General features: G+C 32.1%; 2 long non-coding RNA genes across 3 annotated transcripts; both read right to left on the bottom strand.

Moving 5' to 3' along the window:
• Positions 1-2,727: 2,727 nt before the first annotated feature.
• LOC140867173 (uncharacterized) lies at positions 2,728-5,754 on the bottom strand. Of its 2 annotated transcripts, XR_012145066.1 has the most exons (5): positions 5,542-5,754; positions 5,213-5,277; positions 3,425-3,714; positions 3,255-3,326; positions 2,728-2,896 (listed from the first exon to the last, which is right to left on the bottom strand). It is a non-coding gene; the product is annotated as an uncharacterized lncRNA (long non-coding RNA). The 2 variants fall into 2 exon arrangements; XR_012145065.1 differs by having other exon boundaries at positions 2,728-3,326.
• Positions 5,755-9,759: 4,005 nt separating this feature from the next.
• Positions 9,760-11,905, bottom strand: LOC140867143 (uncharacterized). Its single transcript, XR_012145056.1, has 2 exons — positions 11,609-11,905; positions 9,760-10,444 (listed from the first exon to the last, which is right to left on the bottom strand). It is a non-coding gene; the product is annotated as an uncharacterized lncRNA (long non-coding RNA).
• Between the last annotated feature and the right edge of the window lie 2,769 nt (positions 11,906-14,674).

Raw genomic sequence — 14,674 nt, 5'->3', positions numbered from 1 at the left:
ATTTTCAATTATTGTTTGTCCAATTGATGACTTGATATTTGACAATTCAACAATGTTTGATCTCACTTCAACATTTTTACGTCATGTCAGTAATTTTTTTATTATAAGTCAGTATTTTTCAATAGGCTTCCGACCCAATTAGACCTAAAATAACCGATTTAAAATTTAGCGTATCAAAAATAAACTTTGTAAACTTAGTGGACCAAATCATAATATTAAATAATTTAGTGAACAAAAAAAACTATTTTTCCTCTATTTAAAAACTTTTATTTAGATATGAAAGTTGATCTTCCATTGATAAAGTAAATAAAAATCACGTATTATTTTTTTCTGATAAACCATGTTAATCATAAGACAATTATTGTAGATTAACTTGCTACAATAAACTTTTTAAGATAAGTGATTTTTTGATTCATTAACTTATCTAAATTTGAGTTTTAGTCAATTGACCAGAGCATACCCCCACAATATTTCAGCGGGGAATATGCTCCACACGAGGATCGAACCCGCAACGCTAGAAAATATCTTTCCACGTCACCTCAGACCTTACCAACTCGCCTATGCCTCTGTGGGCTTGTCTCATTAATTATATAGTCTAGTTATCATATTGAATATCATATGTCCTGCTCTTTTAACAATTTATCCATATTAACTTAATATTATTAACTACTTGTATAATTATTTTATTTTATTAGTATTAATTGATTCTATTAGCCAATTATTATACTGTAGTACAAATATCAACTTAAAACTTGTCCAAATTTGAATTTTAGTCCATTGAGTTGTCAAATTTGGTTATAGTGCACTCACATTTAATTATCAATTATTGTTTGTCTAATTGATGACTTGATATTTGACAATTCAACAATGTTTGATCTCACTTCAGTATTTTTACGTCATGTCAGTATTTTTTAATTATAAGTCAGTATTTTCCAATGTGCCTCTAACCCAATTAGACCTAAAATAACCGAATTAAAATTTAGCGTATCAAAAATAAACTTTGTAAACTTAGTGGATCAAATTATAATATTAAATAATTTAGTGAACAAAAAAAAACTATTTTTCCTTTATTTAAAAGTTTTTATTTAGATATGAAAGTTGATCTTCCATTGATAAAGTAAATAAAAATCACGTATTATTTTTCTTTGATAAACCATATTAATCATAAGACAATTGTTGTAGATTAACTTGCTACGATAATCTTTTTCAGATAAGTGATTTTTTGATTCATTAACTTATCTAAATTTGAGTTTTAGTCAATTAATCAGAGCATACCCCTACAATATTTCAGTAGGGAATATGCTCCACACGAGGATCGAACCCGCAACGCTGGAGAATCTCTTCCCACGTCACCTCATACCTTACCAACTCGCATATGCCCCTGTGTACTTGTCTCAATTATATAGTCTAGTTATCATATTGAATATCATATGTACGTCTTGCTCTTTTAACAATTTATTCATATTAACTTAATATTATTAATTACTTGTATAATTATTTTATTTTATTAGTATTAATTGATTCTATTAGCCAATTATTATATTGTAGTACAAATATCAACTTAAAACTTAATTATAATCATACTCTCTATGTTTCACTTATTTAAATTACATCTATTTTTTTAATTAATAGTATGTAAAATAAGAAGGGCAAATTAGAAAATTAACAATTGAAACTAATCTAGAAATGAGTATATTTTTTAACTTGTACAAAAAAATATTGATGTTGTTGATTATATTTGTAGTCTCTAAAATTTTTAAAAAATATTACACATAAGTATTAATTATGAAATGAAAAATGATAATAACTAAAGTGTCACTTTTATAGATATATATTATAACAAATAAATTAAGACATATTTCAATTAATATAATAATTTTTTTAGTTTAGAAAATGAATTAAATTTAACAATTAATTTACTTTGAATAAGTAAATAGACACAAAATTTAAGATAAATTTTAATTAATAACTTTTTTTAACTGAAGACATGAATTAAATGTTAACAATTAATAAAAAAATTAATTACTCTAGACTAATCTAGAAAATGAAAGGAAAAACCAAAAAATACATTGGAAATGACAAAAATATTTAATTAATATTATGTAAGATAAAGAAGGGCAAATTAGAAAATTCACAATTGGAACTCATATATTTATAATTTTATTAATTATTAATTATTAATTATTAATAATAATTAATTAATTAATTAAGTATTAATTAATTAATTAATAACTTTTTTAATTTAAGACATGAATTAAATGTTAACAATTAATAAAAAAAATTAATTACTCTAGACTAATCTAGAAAATGAAAGGACAAACCAAAAAATACATTAGAAATGATAAAAATATTTAATTAATATTATGTAAGATAAATAAGGGAAAATTAAAAAATTTACACTTGGAACTCATATATTTATAATAGTAATAGATATATATGATGGAACTTGAGACTTATTGGAAGTTACTTGTTTTTAAAAAAATGGAACTCGCATTTCAGTCAATTATTTTATATTACTACATGACCATGTCACTCTGCATATATATGTTAATATTAATAATTCGAAAATTTGATGAAACTTGAAGCCTAGAAAATAAAAGTTGTACATCTAATTGACTTGAAAACGAAGTACGGCCTCCTCAATAAATACACTAAATAGTATTACATTTCAGAGTTTCTTTTGAAAAAAAAAAGTAATAAAAAAAAATAATTGGAGGAGACATTTCAGAGTTTTCTCAAAAGTCAATAGTGTATATAAATAAAGAGAAGATACTTAAAACACCATCACTCCAATGCACACGAAACTATAGTACTAAAAAATTTTATTTTACGCAGAGAAATATGGGAGGAGCTCCTTGCTGTGACAAAGCAAATGTGAAGAAGGGGCCATGGTCGCCTGAAGATAAACCAGAAATAAGAAAAATGACCAACCTCCCATAATTTATGTTCCCTTCAAATAATGATAAAATACCAATAATCCCAGCTAAGATCCCAAATCAGAGCAGTGCCTTAAACTGTAACAAGTAAACATTCACACTCGAAGTCCTACATCTGTTACAAGAAACCAAGATAAACCTATCGGTGCCCAAATCATTTGAGTCCATCATCAGATCATATTATATATATAGTTTGTTCAATTCTATCAAACTGGTTAAACGGAGGAAGCCCCACCAAAAAAAAAAACCGTAATCAACATTCAAAGACCGATAGAATTAAAAAAAACATGTCGTAGTATAGAAATTTTGATAAAGTACCCATAAGAACAACTTCTTTAACATCATCTCTTCTCATTGTTGTGGTATACTTCTCCTTCAAACCTTCAAAAACTACAGAAACCAAACAAAAACAAGAACTGATTTCATGCACACTTAACAACATATACAATTCTAAACCACAAAAATCAGGATGGTATCTTACTACGTACCAAGGGCAGAGCATAAATTGGAGGATTGGAGATAGTGATGACCGCATCCATGGAAACTGTAACTCGAGAACAGTCTAGGGTTTAAATACAATCTTCAATCGACCAAGCACAACAAACAGATCATTTTTGAAATGCATCAAGATTTTGAGTACGTGACTCGTGGTTCATTTCCGAATGAACCAGATCACTTCCAGTGGTCAAAACTGGACGACGAAATGAGGCAAAAGGCATAGGGGAGCCATGGTTGTTTAAAGAAGGCATTCTTAAAACTATAACAAGGCCTAAGAATCCTGCAGGAAACGAGCCACGAGATCATTTTATCAGCTGAGACCCAAAGAAAATCAGTTGCACATGGCTCTGAGAAAAATTTCCAAGACAGAAATGTTGCATGTGACTTCTCTATAAAGTTCCAGTACCAGACTCTGCCCTATTCCAACTTTAAATTTCATCATTCTTCCGAAAACCATCTTATATAAACTTACATTTCATCCATTAGAATCAACAAGACTGCATTTTTTCCCAAGATCCGAATATTTCAAACAAACCATTCTTTAAGATGCAGACTCAGGAATTTATTCCAAGGGCAACTTAATGCATTTTTCAGACTAGACTTAAAATTTAGGAAACTATAAACATAGAATTTGATTATTCCCAGGCCCCAAGCTCCCCCCACCTTTTGCTGATGACAAAAGTTTATGGCTTCCAAAAGGGTAACTTAACTGTGTTAAATTTTTTCTGAACGCTTAAATTAAATTATTAAATTTAATTTATATACTATATATAAATTAATTTACCCATGTATACTCTTGTATGCATTAACTTAAAACCTAATTTCATGCTTAAATTGATGGATCTATAATCTATTGATTTTCAAATTTATTTTATTTGTTTAGATGGACAAACTCAGAAATAAATATCAAATTACAGTATATAAGTTATGCAATCTTGTTCATCCAAGCAACTCACGGAATTTGAAATCATCTCAAGTCTACCAATCCAAGCACAATTTAAGTGTAGTTTCTAATTCTATTATGATTTTGATTCGTTTTTTATTTTACGAAACAAAACATATCACGTTGAGAAAATCAATCAAGTAAAAAGAGAAAGACGTATCATCTCCCCCACCGCGGAAGACCGTAGTCAAGGTAGAATGACAATGGAACGAAATCAGACACTCGCGAAAAGAAAGTGAAGAGAGAAGGAAGCTCATGCTATATATTTTTCAACTTTAATAAAGTAATTTCATTTTGTAATTTTTGCATCTAAAGATGAAAAACGATTTTACACGTAAATTTTCTATGACAGGTTTTGAACTAGCATGAGTTTCCTTCTCCTTCACTCCCTCTTCGCAAACATCTGACTCCTTCCCACCAGCATCGCTACCATGACTATTGTCATTCTGCGATGGAGTCCATGGCACGACTATCTCCAATCGCCTGCCTTGATCTTGCTCTATGTACCGTACGTGCTCCAAAAATTTAACAAGAAGATGGATCGTACAAAACTTGACATGCATGTATGCATACAAATCGACAACAAGATTTATCATGGAAGATACAGGAGTCGCAGATATTAATTAATGTCAAACTTTTCAAGAACAGATTATGTCCAATTCAAGTACTCTCCCCTGCATAAGAAATAATTTCCGATAACAAAATTTATGAGACATACATTTCATTAACGCTAATTAGTGCAGTTCGTTGAAATTAATGCTGGGTTTATTCAAGATTGGTTATAATACAGACAAGCTATGGATTAACTAGATGCAAATTAAGACACAATTCTCACCCGAATCCATCCTTAATTAAAACGCTATCTTCTTCGTCAACTTTGGCCTCTTCTCTTTAATTTCCCTGTAAAATCAAAAAAATTCAATTTTCTTGCAGAAAAAGTACCGAAACTCTTTACAGATCAAAGAGTCCACAAAATCAAAATCAAAATCACAGTACATAAGCGGAAAAGAAGCATGCATGTATCAAGATTCAAACAAAAAACCCTGTGAATTCATAACTGAATGTAGATCACAATTCATAAACATTACATAAACAATATATAATCCAAACCTTTCAACAAAAATTTCATAGGAATGAAATTTGTATGTAATGTTTATTACGAACCAGAACCATCAAAAGGGCCGTGTTCGAAATCCCTGCACAGATCGAAGGCGGCCGGCCATTGATTTCTTCTTGCTGAATCTTTGTCCGATCTCTGCTAGCTATTTCGATCAAAATCTTGGCAGGGAGAAACGATCGAGAGTCTCAGGGGCAAAAAGGAAGAAAACCAATTTGAGAGAACGTACAAACAAGAAATATATACGTGAATCGAAGAAGATGAACAGAACAGAAGTGGGATTAATTCCCTCAAGAGATATATATATATATTTATATGTCGAAAGAGACTAATAAGAGAGAGTCAACTTCTTGTTGGCTAAAAAACAAAGTTGCAATATTTATAATTAGAATTTACCTTTTAAATTATAAAATATCTCAAGTGATGTATTTTAATTTTTTTTAAAAATTGATATATAATCTGAGAGAAAGCTAGACCTATACGGTCAACTGTCAGTTTGAAATTTGAATATATGATAATTGTCTTTGGGAGGATAAATTGTGTACTGTAGATGATATATTTTAAAAATTATTGTTACTATAAAAGATAAAGAATATTTCATCGATTTGTTTTTTTTAATCTACTCAAGATCCAAGTGATATTGTAGAGCCCAAGTTAAAATTGACGAATTATTGGCGTCAAAAGCTTGAAAAAAATCTGTAACAACACTTGTGGCATTTGATGTTCCATTGTTCTTTTCAAGATTCGGTTTTATTAATTGTTTCAATTTTCAGATTTAGTGAAATGGGTCTTGATTTTCTTTATTTATTTGGGATATTCTTAGATATACATTGTTAATTAATAATTTAGTGATTGATTGTGTGCATCAGTTTTACGTACATTGATATAGAGATTTATTGAAAGATTTTATAAAATTATTATTTCATATATCAAAACTCGAAATAGAGATTTCCAAAAGTATTTATATATATATTTCATATAACAAATATCTAGACATCTATTACGTCGATAACTATCTATTTCGTATGTTAAATTGTTATATATATATATATATATATATATAAAGTTTTTTTATGGTGCCCAACACTATATGCTCACTTTATGCCCACCATGTACAATAGATGAGTTGACCGGTACAATAGATAAGTTAACTTGTACATGGTGGGCATGAAGTGGGCATATAATGTTGGGCGCCATTAAAGAATATATATATATATATATATAAATATAACAATTTAACAGTGATAGATTCAGTATTCACAACAATATGTTTCAAGGACACCTTTTTTGTTATTGCATTTTTCGCCATCTTTCTTCTCTTTTCCTTCGCCCCTTGTTTCTTCCGGGCGGAAACAACAAAAAATTTTCAACAATTTTACGATTTCGATCATAATCACAAGTCACAACAAGAAAACACACTGAGTAGCAACTAAAATTTAAATTTAGTTCCTACAATTAGCGACGGTTTATCAAAAATTATCGCTGGCACGAAATACGATGAATTTAGAGACGAAATAAAAGCATTTGTCGTCAAAATTAGCGACACTTTTCCAAGTTTTTGTCGTTAAATTTGCAACTAACGAAATTAATCGTCGCAAAAATTGAATGCGACGATTATTGTAAATGAATTCTGTAGCTATTAGAGATGGAATTCAAACGATTGAAACCGTCGTCGAAACGGTTGGTATCTGACATAATCTCTTTAGCGACTACTGTATATAACGACACATATGGAAAATAGTCGGTAAATTTAGAGACTAATAAATTAAGTAGTCGGAAATATTAGAGACGGTTAATCTTTAGGAAGTCGCAATTTGCGACGAATAAGTTCCAAATAGCCGCAATTAGCGACGATTTTTAATAGTTGTTGCTAATAGCGACGGTTTAACAAAACAATGTCGCTATTAGCAACAATTAAATTACGTAATATTATAGACGGTTAAGCATTAGACAGTCGCAATTTGCGACGAATTAGTTGCAAATTGTCTCAATTTGCGACGATTTAAAATAGTTGTCAATAATAGTGACGATTTATTGTAGTTATCAGTAATAGCGACAGTTTACAAAACAGTTGCAATTAACGACGAATTTTAAATAAATCGTCGCAACTAACGACGTTTTTATAAAAACCGTCGTTATTGTTGAATATAAGTACCATTTTTTCATTTAACCCTAGCCGCCACGCAATGCACTTTCGATTTTTAACTCCGTGGTAATGAGATAATTCATTAAAATATCCCTCTAGTTTTAACCGAGTCCTAATTATGTCTTTAATATTTTTCTAGGGTCATTTATATTTGGGGTGTGCAATCGGTCAAAACCGAACCGACCGAGACGATATTTGTAAAAATCAAACCGACCGAATTTTTTTCTAACAAACCGAACCGACCGAATTTGTATATAAAACCGACTAAATCGAACCGATAAAAAACGGTTATTTTGGTTTTCAACCGAACTAACCGATTTTTATTTGTTTTTTTAAAATTTTTAAGTTTTCTTATTTTCTTAAAAAAAATAAATAAATTTTAGGTTCTATATTTTGAAAGTATGAGATGTTTTTTTGTTGGGTGGGTTAGACTTAAAACATAGTTAGATATATGTAGTTAAAACTCAAAAATAAATAAATAATTATAGTTAACAGTTTAGGCACAATATTTATTTTTTGACAAAGCCCAAAATTTTTTAATTATATAAATGAATTTCGGTTTAACCGATAATTTTTTATAAAAACCGAAATAGTATCGATTAAACCGATTTAACCGATATTTTAAAAAAAATTAACCGATCAACCGAACAAACCGAACCGAATTTCTAATTTTTTTTGGTTTTATCGATTTTCTCGGTTTGACCGATATTTTGCTCACCCCTAATTTATATCCCAAATGTTTTGCATTTTGTCTCAAATTTATCCTTGCCGTCAAGTCTCGTGATAATTCTGTCAACCACTAACAAAAGACTTGACGGTGGGGACAGATTTGGGACACAATTCAAAACACGAGGGATATAAATCGTCTCGAAAAAACATTAAGGACATAATTGAGACTCGTTTGAAACTAGAGGAATATTTTAATGAATTATCCTCATTAAAAGAATTATCACGAGAGCTGACGTGATAATATTTGCCCGAATTAAAAGTCCAATTCCACTATATTCTACCCTAATTCCCAACTCGTTCCCTTTGCTTGTTTACTCCTCAAATTCTCTCCAATTCTCTCTATGTCATCATGAAATTCTCTCCAATTCTGGATCGCGTGAATTACCGTGAAAGAATTTCAGGCAATTCTAGGTGAGAAAAGATCGTATCCGACGACAGGTTCCTCGACTATTGTTGTCATTAATGCTAAATAACCCCACATCCTGCGGATGTTTTTTTTCGCTTTCACCGTTTTTACCGTCGGTGGTGGTGATGGTGTGCAGCGGTGCAAGAGGTGACGCGTATGTCTATGGCTCTATGATATGAAGGGTGATTTCATGGAAGCTTCTAAATCACGTTGGAGAATTCGGGTTACGGATCCGAATCCAAAATGAGTTATGGAAGACATGCCGATAGATCGGGTAATGCCCCGACATACTTATCCTACACACCGACGATCTCATCATTTTAAACGAAAAGCCGGGTGGAAAATAGTCGATAAATTTAGAGACAAATAAGTTAAGTATTCGGTAATATTAGTGAAGATTAATCTTTAGGCAGTCACAATTATGCGACAAATGAGTTCCAAATAGTCGCAATTAGCGACGATTTTTAATAGTTGTTTCTAATTGCGACAGAACAATGTCGCTATTAGCAACAATTAAATTACGTAATATTATAGACTGTTAAGCATTAGACAGTCCCAATATGCAACAAATTAGTTGCAAATCGTCGCAATTTGCGACGATTTAAAATAGTTGTCGGTAATAACGACGATTTGTTGTAGTTGTCGCTAATTAGTGACGATTTATAAAACAATCTCAATTAGCGACGAATTTTAAATAAATCATCGTAACCATCGACATTTTTATAAAGCCGTCGCTATTGTTGAATATAAATACCACTTTTTCATTTAACCCTAGCCGCCACGCAGAGCACTTTCGATTTTTAACTCCCAGGTAATTGTTCATGTGTTTTAGGCTTTGAATGATTGAATCTAGTGTTTTTTTCTATTTACCTTTTGAATAACATTTTTATATTTATTTTGTAGGATTCGTGGTTTGTAACGATGTTGCCGCCTCCCGCCGCACGTCGCTCAGCTGGTATGCAAGCATATATATGTACTTATATATATTGTTATATAAATATTTGCAATTATAAACATGTATGTAACGCAGGTAGATATATGTGTATGATATATGTATATATTTAGTGTTTATTGAAAGATTTGGTCTAAAAATGTGATTGTAGTGTGTTGGGTCTCGCCGGCCGCTTCTGCCGCCTGCCCCCACCGCCATTCGCCGTACACCTGCCGCCTTCCACCACCTCTCGCCGCTGTCGTCCACCTTCGTCGTTTGGTATATACTTATATATATATTCAAAACGATCTCCAAAGTCCAAATGTTTCTGCTATATTCGAATCTTCTCAATACGGTCATGAGTTGCATTGAAAATATCGAGTGCTTTGATCGCCCTGTCAAAGAATTCGGTAGCAAGCCTATCTGCTGGTGGCTTTAAGAGATGCCCTCTATTGTTCATAAAATGATCGAGGCAGCTAGAAAAGGCGTCTAAAAACTTGCATATCCATGAAATGGAAAGACGTTCATTAGCATCAACCATTGAAATGTCGTGAAACCAGGTAAAAACTTGCCTTTGAAATGCATCAAGATTTTGAGTACGTGAATCATGGTTCATTTCCGAATGAACCAGATCACTTCCAATAGTCAAAATTGGACTACGAAATCAGGCAAAAGGCATAGGGGAGCCATGGTTGTTTGAAGAAGGCATTCTTCAAACTATAACAAGGCCTAAGAATCCTGCAGGAATCGAGCCACGAGATCATTTTATCAGCTGAAACCCAAAGAAAATCAGTTGCACATGGCTCTGAGAAAAATTTCCAAGACAGAAATGTTGCATGTGACTTCTCTATAAAGTTCCAGTACCAGACTCTGCCCTATTCCAACTTTAAATTTCATCATTCTTTCGAAAACCATCTTATATAAACTTACATTTCATCCATTAGAATCAACAAGACAGCATTTTTTCCCAAGATCCGAATATTTCAAACAAACCATTCTTTAAGAGGCAGACTCAGGAATTTATTCCAAGGGCAACTTAATGCATTTTTTATACTAGACTTACAATTTAGGAAACTATAAACATAAAATTTGATTATTCCCCCAATTTGATGAAGATCGGCACCGCTCGTCTATCGGGGGCTATCCCAGAATCATGTCATCAAAATACCACAGATTTTTCAAAAACCAAAATGATAAATTGAACACAAGAAAATCAAAGGAAATATATAACCCAATCTAAACACATTTTCACAAGCAAAAACAAAACCTGTAAAAGAACAATCAATTCGATTCAATCATATCAAAGAATCAACAAAAAAACCCCAAAATCCCTGAATTCTTTGTTTAAAAAATTGCACAGCTCAATCTAAGACATTTTTCAGACTAGACATACAATTTAGGAAACTATAAACATAAAATTTGATTATTCCCCCAATCTGATGAAGATTGGCACCGCTCGTCTATCGGGGGCTATCCCAGAATCATGTCATCAAAATACCATAGATTTTTCAAAAACCAAAATGATAAACTTTACACAAGAAAATCAAAGGAAATATATAACCCAATCTAAAACACATTTCATAACCAAAAACAAAACCAGTAAAACAAGAATCAATTCGATTTAATCAAATTCAATTCGATGCAAGCAATGAAGCAACCCCAATTCAATCAGATCAATGAAATCAATGGAAAAACCTCAAAATCCGTGAAAATTCAAACAAAAATTTTGAATGCCCAGATCGAGAATCGTCGCAAGACCAGTTCTAGAGAACAATAACAAGAAAATTCCTAGAAATCATGCTTCATTTCATGGCCCCATAAAAAGCACAATTCAGGAAACCAACAAGTTTGTCAAATTATTTAGGAAGAAAAAAAAACCCTATGCTCAGAAAAAAATCATACCTCAATCGGTTGCTTGTGCATGACTCCTACATGTAAAATTGAAAGTTAAAAATGGTGAATTGAAATCCTCTGGAGAATAGTCCCCAAGCTCCCCACCTTTTGCTGACGACAAAAGTTTATGGCTTCCAAAAAGATCACTTAATTGTGTTAATTTTTTTTTTCTTCCTGAAATGCTTAAATTGATTCATTAATAATACAAAAAGGAAGCCATAAAAAAAAAGACAAAAAGGTGTTCTATTTAATTAATTTAAATATAAATTAATTTACCCACGTAATATTGTATGCACAGCATAATCTTAAAACCTATTTCATGCTTATTTTTAAGAAACAAAATATATCACAATGAGAAAATCAAACAAGTAAAAAGAGAAAGACGTTTCATCTCCGCCAGCACGGAAGACCGTAGCCAAGGTAGAATAACAATGAAACGGAGTCACAGATGATCGAGAGAAGAAAGTGAAGAGAGAAGGAATTTCATGCTATATATATATTTTCCAATTTTAATAAAATAATTTCATATTGTAATTTTCCATCTAAAAGTGAAAAACGATTTTATTCTATGATAAGTTTTGAATTAGCATGAGTTTCTTTCCCTTTACACTTCTCCTTTCTAACATTGTGACTCATTTCCACCATCATCGCTACCACGACTATTGTCATTCTGTGATGGCGTCCATGGAACGACTATCTCCAATGGCCTGCCTTGATCTTCCTCTACGTACGTACGTAAAGTGCACAACTCCGAAAAAGTGGATACATAAATCACCTTGCAAGGCTCGACAGTAACGAACCAGCCCGATATGCATGCGAGATTGGTGGTGGGAGCCGTACACCAGTGGCAGTCGTCGCTACGTACCTCCGTTCTCCGATAGCCCTTCCTTGCACAGATCTCCTCCGGGTCGAACTCGCCTTGGCGCTGCCTCCGCCTCTCCAATACGTACTGTCTTCATCCATCTCCTCTGCATCGTCTTTTTATGCACGAACTCTAAATATTGATCCCACGAGTTAATTCTCGAACCAATTTTCCCATCATGAGTTACGATTTTCTTGATGCTCATATTCTCCAAAGGCAGAAGGTGATTGATTTGTCGCGGGTTTTTTGAACATATCGAACAACTTCAAACTACAATTACTCCGATCTTGCAACTCCGTGATGGTGTCCGCGCGCAGGACAACTGTCGCCTGTCTTGATCCATCTTCCTCGCACCAATCTTGTGAAGTATTATGATCCAAACCGTCAAATTCTTGAAAAATCTCTGTTGTTTCCACCTAGCTAGCTAGAAGAAAGAAGAGGCCAAGGGAAAGGGAAGAAAAAGAAGGCGAAAAAATATACAATAACACGAAAGGTAACATATTGTTGTGAATATATATATAACAATTTCTCATACGAAATAAATACTATATATTTATATCTGCATTTATTTTTGAGAAAGTATCGCATTGTTGATAATTATCGAAGCCATGGCTCGATATTAATTGGTTATATGAAATATATAAATAATTTTGGAAATTAAATCTCTATAATTGGAGTTTTGATATATGAAATAATAAATTTATAAGAACAAATCTATATATTAAATTTAGATAATTAAAGAATCAAGATTCTGTGGGAATTAACTCCATGTATGTAAAACTCACGCATAAAGAAAATCAAGACCCACATGGATATATATCACTTCTTTCACTCAATCTAAAAATTTGTTACTGATGTTATTCAAGCTTTTCATTTATTACAATTTCAAACTGATCATCCCGTCTATTTTCTTCTCAAATGAAACTGATAGGGTTAGTCTATACTACATCGGGAGTGCTTCTCCCCCTATTTCAATACCATTAGATCACGTGGGACCCATATATTTATGGAAATTGAAATATGTCTTGATGATCCAATGGTTGATATTTGACCACATCATGGGGGAAAAGTACTCCAAGTGTAGCATAGAATAATATATATATATATATATATATATATATATATGTATGTATGTCTATATGATATCTCTCTCGCCTCGGGAATAATATCCTACTTGTTTTCATCTTCTTGTTGAAAGCAGAGAGTAGGAATGACAATGGGTCGGGTATGGGTAGGATCAGTGTTTTTATAATCGGTTCTTGACCGATTTTGACCGGTTGGACCGGTTTTCCGGTTTTTGGAGTTGGTCCGGACCGGAGAACCGACCGGTTCCCGGTCGAACCGGCCGGTCCGGTCCGGTTCAAAAACATTGGGTAGGATATCGTGCCTCCATCCCCATACCCATACCCATACTCATCGGATATTTAATTTCATCTTCATCCTCATACCCGTCGGATGATCGGATATCTATACCCTACCCATATACCCATTTATTGTATATACTCCATAAAAACAATTTTTTTAAAATTTTAATTATTTGATAAAACTATAATTATTTACTAGATTTTTATATCAAAATTTTTAAGATAATAAAAAAATAAAACACCGAAGAAAATTTACAACCAAAGACTTATATAAAAAATAAAACTTCTAAAAAATAGCATTAGTTTTATATTAATAATTTTCATTATTTCATCCAATTAACATAATTCAACAAAAAAAAAATTAAATTAGCATTTATTTAATATAAATTAATATGTGTATGTATGTATATATATATATATATATATATATATATATATAATCGGGTATCGGGTCGGGTATGGGTAGGATACCACTACATCCTCCTCCATCCCCATTTACGAGATCCCCATACCCATTTATTTAATCGAGTCCAAAAAATGTCTCCATACCCTCCTCCGTTCGGGTCGAATATCGGGTTTTCCATCGGGTTCGGAGAAAATTGTCATCCCTAGCAGAGAGGCCTTTCTTGTTTGTTCTCTCCACTTAATTGGTTTTCTTCCTTTTGCCTCTCGGGTTTGAATCTTGATGCATTCATACTTTTTGATCATTTTATCTGTTTTTCATTCCGTTTCGTTGTTTTTTTTTATGCGGGGTTGAAAACGGTAATCGTTATCATTTTTGGAATGCCGGTTTGGGAGCCACGATGATTCTCTGCAAGGTTTATTTATCAAACAAACGTGAAAAATATA

The sequence above is a fragment of the Henckelia pumila genome, chromosome 4, assembly GCF_033568475.1.
Source record: "Henckelia pumila isolate YLH828 chromosome 4, ASM3356847v2, whole genome shotgun sequence".
NCBI lineage: Eukaryota > Viridiplantae > Streptophyta > Magnoliopsida > Lamiales > Gesneriaceae > Henckelia > Henckelia pumila.
The sequence above is the reverse complement of the archived record's forward strand: the minus strand, read 5'-3'. Positions and strand labels throughout refer to the sequence as shown.